The 14967-nt window shown below is 46.2% G+C and overlaps 2 long non-coding RNA genes across 6 annotated transcripts in view; one reads left to right on the forward strand and one right to left on the reverse strand.

Annotated features, from left to right (window-relative positions):
• LOC140601566 (uncharacterized) overlaps positions 1 to 14967 on the forward strand; it is a 45370-nt gene that overhangs the window by 15888 nt on the left and 14515 nt on the right. For all 5 annotated transcript variants that reach the window (XR_012004573.1, XR_012004575.1, XR_012004576.1 and 2 more), the window contains exons 3-4: positions 1959 to 2022; positions 7492 to 7545. This is a non-coding gene — a long non-coding RNA (uncharacterized lncRNA). The remainder of the gene's footprint in view (positions 1 to 1958; positions 2023 to 7491; positions 7546 to 14967) is intronic.
• On the reverse strand, positions 700 to 4810 carry LOC140601567 (uncharacterized). Its single transcript, XR_012004577.1, has 3 exons — positions 4736 to 4810; positions 2249 to 2275; positions 700 to 880 (listed from the first exon to the last, which is right to left on the reverse strand). It is a non-coding gene; the product is annotated as an uncharacterized lncRNA (long non-coding RNA).

A 14967-nucleotide genomic window follows, 5' to 3' on the forward strand; every position in this document is an offset into this window, starting at 1 on the left:
ATACTTCACTAACTAGACCATGAACCAGGGGTGCCTGGGTGGCTCAGTCAGTTAAGTATCTGCCTTTGGCTCAGGTCATGATCCCAGGGTCCTGGGATGGAGTCCCACATTAGGCTTCCTGCTCAGCAGTGGGGCCTGAGGGGGGGGCGCAGGGGAAGGGCGCTGCTTCTCCTTCTCCCTCTGCTATTTCTCCCGCTTGTGCTTTCTGGCTTTCTTTGTCAGATAAGGAAATACAAATCTTAAAAAAAAAAAAAAAAAAAAAAAAAAGAACATGAACCAGAAGATAGTAAGTGTCACAACAGAGAGAGTTGGTTCTGCTGGAGTACAAGGGATGGAACAGAGCCTGGAAAGCCTAACAGAAGAGGAAACATTTGGACAAGATTTTTAAGGACGAGTAGGAGTTTGACAAGTGGAGTAGGTGGTACATTCCAGGCAGAGGACCAGCTTGAGCCAAGGCCTGGAGTTGTATAGAGTGTTCTTAGATACGCCAGAAGGTATGATCTGAGTTATGGTGTCTCCTGGAAGCCTGCCATTGCTTTCTGAATTAAATATCACAATTATTTCTCCTTTGATCTTTGATTCTTGCCTCATAGAATATGAAACTTCAATTTAAAAGTAGAAAAAACAGAAATGTGGATCTTAAGCCTTGCTGGGGCTTATCAGGGTCTCCTAAGTTCTCCTGCTCTGTCCACATCCTACCTGGAATGTATTTGGCACGTGGCTCTGCTCCTATCCTCTGTTTCTCCAATCTGGGAACTCCTTTCTGCTGCAACAATTAGCTCCATCCATCTGCCAGGTGGACGGGCCCTCATTCCCTTGTCCAAAGGTTCTTGCTTGATGGTGGCTTCTTCACTCCGGCCCTGCCCTCCCTCTGGTGCATCTAGAGGAGGAAACCAGGGAAGAGGAAATGAGAGCCCCATCCCATTCCCCTAGGAAGTGTCATCCTGTCTGGCTCTTTTGGCAGCTGGCACAGCTGGGCTTCTATTTGGGTTGTGAGCCCATTGCCTAGAGGGGAGGTGGAAAAACAAGTGCTCAAAACAAGTGCCCCTGGAGGAGGAGTTTGGTGTTTAATGAATTATTCAGTGAGGAGTGCAAGCACAAAGCATTCTGGAAGAAAAGATGTTTTCAATATGAAGCCCTGAGACCCCCAGTGCCTCCCAGATGAAAAGCTCACAGAGCAGTCCTCTCGAGTGTGTTTGACTGATATTTGCTCCCCGATGCACTAAGCATAAGCCCGGTTTATTGTGTTTACAATTTCGTATCTTCAGAGCATAACCAATTCATTGCAAACACGAGTGCACTGGACAGTGGAGGCGTCGCTGAACTAGCTTTTCTCTAAAGCCGGGAATAATCCCCGGCGCAAGAGATCCAGTTTGATGAACTATTCAGTGTTCCCAAACCTCTATGCTTGGGGAAGATCAGGACAGAGAGACATCTGGTCTTAGGCAGCTCTGCTCAGGATAGAGGATTGTCCTTCCCAGGAGTGGATCGTGTTAGCAAATGAGGCCTATGGGGCTGCCTGAGACTGAACCTCCTGCCCTGGGACCCCCAGGGAGGCTCCTGAGGACCGTACAGCATTGTAAATACACTCTCCAAAAATCCAGTTAAAAAGAAACATGGATTTAACACTGACTTCTCCTTGAACCACTTGCCTTTTTTTTTTTTTTTTTTTTTTTTTTTTAACACACCAACTTGTATTCCATTGTCCCCATTCTCCAAGGCGGGAGTGCTCTGACTGCAGACAAGGACCAGCTGTGCGGTGGGAGGGTCAGCCTGCTCTGGTGGGGGTAAGGAGAGAGGAGGGGAAGCAGGCCTGAATGTCCTTACTTGGAGGGGTCGGGGGGTCAGTGACAGTGGCAAGGAACAGATTTTTCCAGCCGCTTTCAGGCTGAGATTTGCACTGCATAATCTGAATGCTTTTATCTGTTTCTGAAAATAGACAGGAATTTTTTCCACAGGCTGCTCCAATCTGGCCGTGGAGACGTGAGGGAGGATCATGGGGAGACAGTTGTATGGAGTCCAGTAAGTACGTTTTGTGACCCCCTGCCCTGCAACTAGCCCTTCTCTGTCTTGGCTTTCTGGAGCCACATTGTCCTAAAGCCCCTTGAAGTAGGGAGTCAAAGATGCTGGAAATACTTTCCATTCTGAATTCTGTAGAGCTTCTGAAAGACTGTCATTTCTTACTACAATATACATGACCAAAGAACCCCATGGTTAATATAAAAGGCCTTTGTGAGGTCATACGTACCTATCCAGAGGGAATGATTCACTGAGTCTGTCCAGGATGACATACATGAGAAACATAAATGGGACAGAAAGAAGAAAGTGGTTTGATCAGAAATCATAGTTTATGGTTGTTACCAATTCCGCAAATCATATTCTGCACCTTTGTCCTGGATTTAGACTACAAAGAAGCACGACAAATTATCTCCAAAGAGCTTCTGCAAGGTTAACTCTGGATTAAATCGACTCTATCTCTCAGCAGCTGGTCCCTCTCATCTCAGATCAAAAGGATCTTGAACCTTCTAAGTGAACTGCTGTCAAGCAAACAGCAGGGGAATCTCTAATATTATTTACATAACATTTTCTCTTTTCCAATTATGCATTGGTTTCTTCTTGGTGCAAGCCTATCTTATAAATATGGAAACCAAGACACAGAGAAAGAAAACAATGTTTAGGGTCACATAGAGAGTCAGAGGTGGAACTGGGAAAAGACGAGAGCCTTTTAACTTCAAATCAGTGTATCTAGATACCACCTCTACTTATTTCAACAATCCTTTATAATCACTATTCATCCACCTCCCAAGAACAAAAAGTTATTTGTGTTGTGCATGCAGTAAAGCATGCCAATATTACTGGTTTTGCAACCCGGAGAGTTTCTTGGGGCCAGAGGTAACTGGTACATTTTTGAGGCTGGTAAGTTTGGGGAGCTTATTTGCAAGATTCCCCTAAAGTAGGTTTTATTGTGAATGGAAGCAAGAGAAGAATGCCAGTTTGTTCTGGAATGCTGCCAATGTCTTGTGTCTCAAGGACTTGTCTGTTGTCCTCGTGACCAAAGAACCCCATGGTTAACTCAGGTTAGCAGTGAGGAGGAGAGAGAAAGAACAGAAACTTCAACTCCCACTGTCACCTACTGCAGCCTGAGGTCTCCTTTTGGACACTTCTGCTGAAGACCCTGCCTGGGAACTGCAATTTGTGAATCGATTTCTTTATGAAGCAGTTCTTTCAGCTCCAGACCCTGCTGAGCATCAAGTGGTATGTCTCTTCCTTCGGCCCCCAGGAACTTTACACTTGGTACCATGGCATCATGAAGATTGTTGCACTCATGGGAAGGCAATTTCAATTGTGTACAGCCCTGTGTGTCCCCCTGTGGTTAGCTCCTGGTCATCAAGGAGAACAAAGAATGGGAAGAAGAAGAGGGAGAATGTCAAAGAGACATGGGAGAGTGACTGGAAAACAGAAAGGCTGAGAAGAACATAATGAGAAGGTAGCTAGTAGGCTTTGCAAGTCTCAGGACATGCCAAAGAGAAAGAAAAAAGTGGGTGGTGGGGAGAACCAACGTACGCCCCTGCCTCTGCCTGCCTGCACCACGGAGCTCGCACCAGGCCTGGACAAAGAGCCCAACCCTCTCGGACTTTGAAGCACCACACACACAGGGCTTCAAAAGAAAGAAAAGCAGGAAGTCGCTTGGTTTCAGGTCCTTGGAAAAGAAGTGGGCTGGCAGCTGACTCATCCTCCTGGGCTCCAAGTACCCAGCACACAGACAAGCTTTCCGATGCGGTCATTTGACCACCACTTGTAAAATACTCTGATTTGGTGGCATATAGGGCCTGGCACTTTACCAACGTTATTCCTGACTTTGCCAGAACAGCTCAAGGCAGGCAGGACTGCAATTCTTTTATAAGAATTTTGTGGAGTGAAGTGAAGGGACAGACTTTTAAGAAAAGATGTTCACAATGGAAAAAGGATCAAATGAACAAAAATTATTCTCCTTGATCCATTGAGAAACGTTTGTACGGTGTGACGAAGCACAGAGGCTTTGGCATCAGAAGGATGTGGGCTGAGATCCTGCCTTTGCCAGCTTGTGACCTACGGGAATTGGTTTAACATTTTTGGTCTTCAGTTTTAACATCTACACATTGAGAAAATAATACGTACTTTACAAGGTTCTTGTAAGGTTTGGTAGTAAGATGTGCACAGTGCCTAGAAGCCCCACCTCCCCAGTTACCTATATACCTTTGTGGTACTTTGGAAAGGAATCATGATCATTTGATCCAAGCTATTCCTTTGTCCAGAGAGGCAGATGGCTGATTCAAGATCACAATGGATGAAAACTATTGGCAGAGCTGGGACTTGGGCACCTGGCTTCCAGGGCAGTACTGCTTCCTCCTCACCTCCCTGCCTATTCATATAGGTGGTCCCAATAGTCCTTGAACACAGCCAAGTGCATTTTTTTTCCCTGCTAAATTACTGACTGGATGGCACTTCCTTGTGATGACTCTTCAGAGGAGAAGACACAGGTAAAAAGAAATGAACCTGCTATGTCCCTCATGGACCAATTTCTCCCCTATCCTTTTACTACCCAGGCCATGGTGCAAAGCAGATAAACCCCCCATATCTTGGATGCTAGCAAGGGGCTGTAGGGAGACTCCTACTTTTAAGGTGCTGGTGGCTCCCTCAGGACTTCACAAGAGCTTGTCCTGCCTTCCTGGGAGAAGTAGCAATAGGGACTTACCACAGTGGGATGCTTTGTCTGGTAGCCTTGGCTTGTGGGAAGCCATTCAATAGCTGTGCAGGAAGTTGTATAAACCCTCTCTGCCAGTAAGAAGGCTCAACACTGGCCAGAACCTCAGGGACAGCTGAGCTATTAATGGCAAGTGAATCAACTCTGAGGCACACATAGTATAAACTATATTTCCATAGACCCTGTGGCATATCTAGAGACCTTTGGGGAAAGTAGAGAGAGGCAGCCTCATCCCAGGCTGTTTATGTTAGTTCTCATCACCATGGGTAGTTAGTTTATGCATCTTTTTCAGGGCTGAGAGGTCTGCAGAGGAGGAAGTTGGGAGGGCAGGGTATTTAAGATGGAAGGAAAGGAGACCTTCGATGGAGACTGAAGACTGCCTGAAGCCACACCCTGCTCCAATCTGGCCTCAGGGCTGAGTTCAGTGCAGCCGTCTCTGTCCCTTCGGTGGGAGGGCGACAGCCAGAGATGGGTGACAATGAAAGGAAACCTCTTCTCTGTCCCTTGCTAAAAGGGCGTGCGTTGGAGTGCTGGGGGCTAGGCAGGTGTCTGTCTCCATGGCCAGGTGAGATTGTGTCTTTTAGGAAAATGGTGCTTAGGTACTGACTGGAGCAGAAGCTCCTTCCCACATGCCAGCACACCTGGGCCCAGGCCTTCATGTGGCCAGATGTTTGCCAGGGGGTGATAGCAAAGCCAAGGGCACCTCCCACGGGGTCTAGGACCCAGGCGGCTTTGCCCTCAACCCACGAGGAGTGTCTGTGCTCCCTGCTGTGCACACTGGATGCTGGGCTCTGCGCTTGCAGCTCAGGCAAGACAGGGCCAGCCTACCCCTCTTCTTTCCCCGCCCGCACACGCACGGATGCACACCGCGCACACTGCATACATACACGGGGGCACACACACACACCACGTACACCACGCACACGCATGCACACACATACACACGCACAGCACACACTCGCGCCTGCCGGCCCCAGCACCCGACCTCAGTGCGTGCGGCGGGGCCCTTGGAGCCCGGAGCCCGCAGCCTGCACCCGGCCCGAGCTGGCGTGCGCTCTAAATATAGCTGTGTCCGACGTGATGGATGGGAAGGCATTTGCTCTCCTTTTCCTGCCTCAGCTTCGGGGCCTGAATCATGTTGGGAAATGACATTCTGTTAACACAAGCACTTTTGTTTCCTCCCGTGCTCTCTCATCATCCGGTGGGGCCCTGGCCGGGACTGGGTTTCAATGTTTAAATCCTCCCCGGGGGTCCATCAACACCCCCAAACACTGACATTGAGGAAGGCCGCAGGCACCAACGGAGGGAAGCATCGTGGGCCCGGGAAGGACGTGCCGAGGCTCGGATCCCGTGGCCTGCCTCCCCGATTCCGAGACCGGCCCTGAGCACCAGACACCCAGAGCAGCAAGGCCTCCAGGACCGGGGTCCGGAGCAGCCTGGGCTCGGCACCGGGCTCCGGGGACCGCTCAGTGAGAGCCAAGCGCAAGGGACCCAGACGGATGGCTTCCCGGCTTCCAGCAGAGAGGGGCTCTGTTACACCCCAATCAGACCTGCTGGGGAGCAGACATTCCAGCCAATGCAGGGGAAGAATTTTGGGAAACTTTCATAACTTCCCAAATTAAAGGCAGCTCAACTTTTCATGACCCCCTTGTTCTAAATTCTGTGAGGCCAGGGGTCCTGCTCGTCTTATTTTCATATCCCTGTAAATCCCAACAGGGTGTTTGGCTCAGAATAGGTGTTTGGTACATTCTTTCTTTGGGTATGAAAGAAATAAATAGCACCTAGAGGGGTTCAGTGGGAGAACTAGACTCCTATACCTTTTAAAGAATAAAAGGTGGGGAGCCTCTAACATCTGGAGATTCCAGCAGAGCCCACATGCTAGACCTTGAGAAAGATAATTTCCTACAGCCTATTCTCCAGCCTTGATTCCATCCCAGCTCAGGGATGCCTAGGATTCTCCTAAGCGAAGGATTTGACAACTCATCCCCCTCAGACAGAAACCAGCTCCTTCTGTGAAGCCTCTCTTCTGGTCCCTGCATCTCGTTTCTATTTTTCTGCCTGGGTGTATACAGGGTCTTAGGCTAATGGAACCTGTTTTAGAGGACTTTTTTTGAACATCCTCTTAACCTTTAACCAGTTCTCAAGCAAAGTGACAGAAGCTTTGGGCTTAAGCAGTAAACCTATAATCAGAAGCCTCAGAAATTCACATCTCTCAGTTCTGAGAGTTTCACTGTTCGTTGTTTAGACTAGGGCAGAACATAACCAGCATCCAGACATGTGTAACCCATAGGCCCACATGTGATCATCTCTCCCATCTGTGAGATGAGAAACTTGTGGACCAGAGCCAAGGCCAGGAGAGGCTCCAGGGCTGGCAGTTAAACAGAGCCACAGGCAGGCCCCCAGTGGCTAGCAGAGGCTTGATGCACACTCGTGAACTCAGAGGATGCAGATTTGCTACCTATGGCATGAGGTTCATGTAAGCAAGAAGCTGAGATGGGAGGATTTCTAGAGCAGAAAGATAGACACCATGAGAGACTCTCAGATTCCAAAAATGGGAGCACAGTGAGAGATGCACACACTGGGTGCCAGAGATTGATGAAGAGTGCAGGGAATTTGGGCTTGGGAAGGAGGGGCTCTAGCTGGGGCTCTACCACCAGCTCTCAGGGTGACCTTAGTTAACTTTATTGGTAAAATGAGGCAGGATTGATCTTTAATTCTGTGATGCTGACACACCTTTGCATTCACAGGTGTGGGATGAATCCATCAACAGAAGGAAGAGAACAGCCTCCTTGCCTTGCCAGGTTGGTGGTGGGATGTTCAATGGTTTCTAAATAGAAGGATTTCCTTTGCCTTTTTCCATTTCTTGGCTCTTTCCTCATAATCCTTTGCAATAGGTCAAAAGTGCTCTTTTTGACACAATTTTGGTCATTAGAGCCCCATTAAATTCCACTCAACACCTCCTCCTCAAGTCCCCCTCCCTTTCTCTCCTCTCTCAGCTGCCTTTACACTTCTCTGGCTGCTGAACAAATGGAGAGCCTTCTCTCTGGGTTCTCTGGGCCTTCAGTAGAGGTCAAGTTGGACCTGGTGCCCTGACACCTGACCAGTTCTCCCCTGGTCTCTTACTCACAGGCATTTCTTTAGAGATGTGTTCCCAGTTTGGGGCCTCTCTCCCTAACTCACCTTTCTCTGAGGGTCTTTGTTCTTGCTTGCTCTCTAAACTTCTTGAAGACTTTTCCTGAATCAATTTATTCTCACATGTCCTCATTATTTCTTGTTTGGACATGTAACTCTTTGCATCTCTTTATTTTCTATTCTTTAGCTCTTATGATTATGGTCACCAGAGTATGTAGAAGGCATTGCCCAGAGGAAAAGACCATGCAGATCTAACTTCTCCTACTCCCCCAGTTGTGTCTATGGAGATAGGGTTACCACAATCTCTGAGAGCCTGGGGAACCTTACTTCTTGTAGGTTACAATGGCTAATAGATCCCAGGGATTTTCCAGAGTGGAGCCAAAGCTCATCTTCAGGATATTTACAGAGGTGACCAGAAATCTCCAGCACTGAACAACGCAATGCATTTTCACACAGTGCGTGTTCACTTTTGCTGAATCCTCTCTATTTGCAGGTGTCACTTCCTTGCTGAGGGCTAACTGCTCAGGAGGCTTTTGATCTGTATGTGAAAAAGCAACTAAAGTCGATCCAGCAGGCAGGCCAGTCTGCTAGCTCTCTCCTTCTTCTCTGTTTGTAGATGACATCCAAATAGCCCTGTTCTGGCGGGTTACCAGAGAAGTAACTATTCCAAAATTAAAGGGGAAGGAAGTCTTTGCAAAAAAAAATTTTTTAAAGTTAGGCCCTGTAATTTAACCTTTCCCCCAGTGAGGCAGGCTTCTAGGATAGCTGGTTTCATGCTGTAAAGATAAATGAAAGACCAGGTAGGTATGAGAGCACCTCCTGGGCTGTGGCTGGTGACTGGACAAGTCATTTATTCCAGGGCATAGCCTGGCTTCTTGCCGGGCCCTCTAGTGTAAGCCCAGCCAAGGAGAAACCCAAGTGGGGTGGATGACCCCCAGCGTGGGTCCTCTGCTTCCCAGCTAGGGCCTTCCAGCATCTGGTGGATGTGCACAATTAGTAATGCTTTTGAGGATAATGATTTGGTCTCATGGAAAAAGGAGAATTGGTCCAAGATAATGTCTGGTAAACTTTGACATTCCACCCTGAAGTGATCTTGCGCTCATGTAGAATCACTAACCAGCTGCGCGATCGTATTACAGAATCTTCCTCAAGGGCCAACTTGCTGTTGACTCCATCCCCAAATTCCAGATTTTCTCAAACAAAAGGAGCCCTGATGTGGAAGGCGCTGCAATCAGCCAGATGGAAGAGAGGTGTAGAGTGCCAAGATTGGAAGCACCCTTTGAGATGTTTTGGCCCAACCCCCCTCATTTTGTACATGAAAAACCCGAGATTCAAAGAAGAGAATTTCTTAAGGTCACTCAGTAGAAGAAGTGGGACAAGAGAACATGACACTCATACCATGGAACCCCCAGGCCAAAGTGCTTATTCACCTCTTAGGACTGCACAGCCTTCCTGACCCCATTTCTTAGATGACCTCTGAGGGTGAGAGTGTAGGCCAGAGGGGTAGTGATAGAATCTCTTAGTGCAAAGACACGACGCTGTGTTGATAGAGTCTGCCAAGAGGAGAAATCTTGCTGTTCTTAAGCAGAGAGGAGAAGGAGATGGTAGCAAAGTTCTGCTTTTACCAAGCCGTATATGCAAAGTTAAACAAGATGAAGCAAGTTGTCTGGGTCTGTGATCCCACCAGGTACCCGTTATCAGGGAGGTCTTTTCAGAGGATCAAACAGAAAAGAGCAAATGATGTCAGTCATTCAATGGCAAGTCTGAAGTGCCTACTTTGCGTAGGACATCGTGCTTGGAGCTAAGAGAGTAAAGTGTGGCAGAGAGTTGCAGCCACAAAAGCCTATCAATGGCAGTGTTTTTACAGGTGCACACTCACTTCTAGTAAGGAGTGAGTATTTGTTAATAATCAACATATTCTCTTTATTCTGAGATTTTGTCCGGTCTTTTTGGGCTGTCATAAGGTAACTTTCTTACGTTTTAACACTATCGTCCCAGTAAAATGTTGGCAACCCAATCGGGGTTCTCTTATTTTTGAAACACGATTAGTTGATGAAATCCAAAAATCTGGCAAAGGTAGATGTGGTTAAAAGGACACGGGCTCTAGAGACAGGCAGATACGGGTTCAAGAATCAGGGTTCAGCTATTTATGAGCTATGTGATCTTGGGAAAGTTTCTTAACACGGAGTTTAAGTTTTCTGCCTGCGATACAAAAAGTCTCTGGAGCATTAGGGAAGTGCACACCTGTGGAAGTATTCACAAATGTGATTGCCCATCTCAGAACTATTTCGTGTGCTTGTGCACACAGGTGCACCTGCATTGAATCAGGTGCTGGGTGAGTAACAGAACTTTAATAGTCTTTGCTGTACAGGAGTTAAAAGTGTTGCTGGTAAGCAAAGTCTACCTCACCAGAAATCATGAGAGGGACATAAAGTCTCACATATTTTTTCCCTTTCCCTGAGAATTTTCTTTGGTTCGGTAACAGGGACAAACTTTTCAGCTATTGTTTTTGTTGTTTTTTTGTTTGTTTTTTGTTTTTTCCAGCTATTGTTATCCATAGTTCACATTATATTGTTTTTCCATGGCTGGCTTTAGTTTATACTATGGCTCCTTCAAAACTAATAAAGTTCCCTTTAAAACCTCATAAAATTTCACCTGTGGATCTTTATTGCCCACAGGCTGTGAGCTATGTCCGTTTGGTTTTGATAGATTTACCATTATTAAACTTGGGCCTCCATTTCCCACCAGTCCTACGAAGATGGCTACCTCCTGATTCAGCACAAGGGGCTCTTCCCTTTGTCCTCTAGTGAGTAAATATTTCAGTTCCCTGGGATTGAGCTCGGCTCAGGCACAGTGATTCTTACTCTTAGGCTACTGAGGTCCAGGAATTTGCTCCAGCTCTCGGAAGTGAGTATTCTTCATGAAGGCACCTCTAAGCTCACCCTAGCCTCCCCCAGGTTCCTCCCAGATGTCACCGCCAGGAATCCATCCATAGGTGTTTGCCGACCTGCACAGGGATTTGCATTTCATAGATGACAAGAATGTTAAAGTAAAGGGTAATTCTCAAGTTCATAGAAACAATCCAAAATAATTTCTTCTATTGACTCTAGATTTATCTCCTTGGGACATTCACCCATTGGCTCTAGTCCTATATGATAGTCTTGTAACTATTTGCAGAGAGATATCATGTTTCTCCTTTAATCTTCTTTTTTTTCCAGGCCAAATGCGACCACTTCGTTGCATCTGGCTTTAAGAACCTGGTTTCTAGACTCCTTGCCGTCTTGGTCTCTTTTGGGCTTCCTGTTCAGGTGTGTGTCTGAATTATAATGGAGTCAAGAAGCATCTTTAGGGTTAGATCTCTGTCTGGAAGAAGACCCTCCTTCCCAGAATGGAGAATAGACATGGCTGTCAGCGTACACTTCAGGAGTAGCCAGTGAGTGCTTAAAGTTTACAGTAAGTTCAGACCCTGGCCAGGTAAGGACCAATTCCAGGTAGTCCAAACAGGCAGGCAGGGCCCCAGACTAGAGAATCTAGAAGAATCTGGGGGTTTAGGCCACAGAATCAGAATTAAGGAAGGACTACAGAGTTACCAACTGGGATATTGCGGAAGGAAGAAGGGGTCATCTACAACTGGAAGTAACTCAAGTTCTTAAGCCTAGGGGATTCTGGGTCCTGGATATGATTGCCATGTGGGAAGATCAGGGAAGAAACTGGAAGAACAGTTATTTAAATTGTTATTTAATTCTAAGCTTCAACAGAAGGTAGGGTGAAAGCTATTGATCTTGTCTGTATCATCAGGATTCATTTGCTTGGAAGGGGAGATACCCAACCCCTCCTGTTTTAAGCACAAAGGAAACTTACTGGTACATATAACTCCAAGGTACTGGTCTGAGGGTAACTCTTGCTTCAGGAACTATTGGATCCAGGTGACTCTATCTCTTAGCTCCTAGCCGGTGTTCCTTTTAAGCAGATGTTTCCAAGTGGTAGCTCCAACAGCTTTCATTCACTTCCTCCTAATTTAAAATTCTGCTAGAAATGGATTTGTTTCCTAAGAATTGTAATAAAAATCCCAGAATTGGGTCATGTGCACATTTCTGGAGCTCCGAGGTAGGCAGCTGATCATGTGAGGCAAAGAATGGTGGAGGGCTGGTTTCCCAGAAGGAAATGAGGGTGGATCTGGGGAGGCACAGATGGTAGATGTCCTACACTCTGCCCCACTCCAGATTAGCTCTGGGTATCTGGGAACACAAGTCTCTAGATGGGGCAGTGAAAAGAGCTGGCAGTGGTAATGAGTTGAGTGTCTGGTCTGGCAGTTGGAAGACCTCTTCTTTGTGAAAACTCATCCCAGTACCTCAGACATAGTCCAACCAGTGCGAGGTACAGAGGAGCCATCTCCATAGTCCAGGCTCTGTCCCTTAACAAAAGCCCAGGCCTGGATTGCATGTGCTTTTCTGAAGCTTCAACACTCCTACTGGATCCTGCACATGAATTGTCATTAAGGCACTCCATGTCCACCCTTTCTCAGCTGTGGTGGTGTATATTCAGGATTTTGCATTTTGCTTTGTCCCTTTCCAACATCAGGAGACATTTTCCAGGATGAAGAAAGTAACTCAACTCATTTTAAGCCATTTTGCTTCTCTTCATCTTTCTCTTCCTCTGGAAATAATCACAACAAAGCCTCATCATAATTTTAAAATTCAAGGCTTTGCTGGGTTTGGTAAGCCAGAGTCTGACTTGGATGTCAATGCCAGCACCACACTGGGCTCAACTCTTGCTGAGTTGTTTGTCTTCCTCTGATCTTAATCTCAACACTCTTGTGAAGGCATTTTTGGGAGAGGGGCACTCCACAGAGTAGGGGCTTCTTGGAGAGGCAGAGTGACTTCATTCCATCCCTCACACCCTCCCCTTTCCTTTCTTTCTTTCTTTCTTTCTTTCTTTCTTTCTTTCTTTCTTTCTTTCTTTCTTTCTTTTTTTTTTTTTAAGACAAGAATCTTGTCCTTCCCTGCCCTCCCTTTCAACTCTTCCACTCTCTGAGCTGGGGACTTTCCTGACAAAGTAACATCGGAGGTGACAAATCATATACTGGTCACATTCCCCTGTCTGTTCCTCCTCTTGGCTACTTCTAAGCTAGAAAGTCTGGAAAACGTCAAATGATTCAGAAAGTGAGCTGAATGGGTTCTTCATGCTTCTCATTTAGTGCCAGGTTGCAGAGCAGTGGCTGTTGCAAGAACTGGACAGAGTAGGAGTTGAACTTAAAAAATAAATGATAAAAAGAATCCAACCATAGCTAAGGTCTCCCAGACAAAGTACTTAGGAAAAGCACTCAGTGGGGGACCATGCCATGTTGTGGGTCTTCTGTTGAGACTGGAAGACAGGTAGAGCAGGGCTCTGCCTGCATGATGTTCTTGATCAGTGCTTATAGGATCTGCACATGAGGCCACTGAAAAGGGAATGACAACATTGGGCAATTGAAACAGTTGGGATTGGGCTCAGCAAAATCTCAGTGTGTGGATAGATGTGACACTTATCACATCCACAAGTGGTGAGCAGGCAGTTATGGCTAAAAGGCCCTCATGGGACAGTGACTTACCCCCATACTGTTTAGCACATTCAATAGGCTGGTCACACTCCAGTGGTGATGGCAGCCTACAGGTATGGTCTTTAGTAGCATGTAGTCCCCGTCGATGGTGAAGACTCACCCGGTTACTGCTGACTCCACTTTTTTCCAAGAATCCCCCACAACTACCTTTCCACCCCAACCTCATACCACCTCAGTCCATTGGTTTCCAGGGTCCTGCTTCATCCTGCTCCTACCCAGGGGACCATCTCTGGTTTCTGGAATGGGTGGGGGGGGTTGGTGCAGTGGCTGACGTGGAGTGGGCTGGTCTTCCCCCATGCTCATCCAGTCAATATTGAGCATAAACTCTCTATCTTGTTTCCTTCAGTGTTGCCTGCTTTGATGTCATGAACCTTTTCTTTCAACAAAATCTTCCTTGTATAAGTTAAAAATTCACTTTTCAAAATTTTTAAATTTGGAAGTAAGAAAAACATTGGCTTTTTTCCTTTTGCATTCCTGTTTCAGTAATCCTAATTATCACCAAATGACACAGATATCTTGAGGAGGATTAAGACTGAGAAAGCGTAGAAAAGCACAAAGATTAATATTTCAATATGTAATTACATTTCACTCTCATTGGTTCTTTGCAGCCACAAAATTAGGTGGCAGAAAACCAACTTCTACACATAATCTTTTTTTTTGTTAATAACAATTGTATTGAGAGGTCTTTCACATACCATACAATTTACTCATTTGATGAGCACTGGGTGTTACACTATATGTTGGCAAATCGAACTCCAATAAAGAAATATACAAAAAATACCACAATTCACTCATTTAAAGTATATGATGCAGTAGATTTTTTTTATCTTCTTCACAGAGTTGTCACAAATAATCTTTCAATACAAGCAGTGCTTTGAGAGAGTAGATACTAGGATGATTTTTCCCCCCAATTTTGCAAAAAGTCCAACTCAAACATATTACTCTGCCCCATGTAAAATCCAGTCCAGTGTATCTGTGGGTACCAACCCCATACCTGCTCCAACTGGATTAGGGGGAAGGGAACTTACGTTCACTAATGAGCCCAGCCTTGACATAGATTTTATTATGTAATCTTCAAACAAAGATTCTTCTTCTTGGGGAGAATACTATCCCCATTTCTCAGATGAGGTAACTGCGATCAGAATCATCCCCACTAGTGAGTTTCAAAGCTGGAGATTTTAACAAAAGTCTACATGAATCCAAAACCATTCTGTCCAAACTCCTTCTCTTGCCTTAGATTGCCTCTGAGGGTAAAAGCATAAGAGCTGATCCTGAAAAGTTTCTGAACTTAGATTCTGAACAACTTCTCTACTGTTCGGGAAACTCTTCATAGAAAGATGTGCCACAGACTTGTGTTCTCAAAATGTGGTTTTGAAATCACTGGTTTGTCTGCTGCCGCCCTAGGTCTCCTAGGTTGAGACTCTGGAAGTTTGGGGAAGACCTTGCTATGGGCTTCCCTGAAAAGGAACAGATGACATGGCCTAGGGGCCTA

This window comes from Canis lupus, chromosome 12 (assembly GCF_048164855.1).
Source record: "Canis lupus baileyi chromosome 12, mCanLup2.hap1, whole genome shotgun sequence".
Classification (NCBI taxonomy): Eukaryota; Metazoa; Chordata; class Mammalia; order Carnivora; family Canidae; genus Canis; species Canis lupus.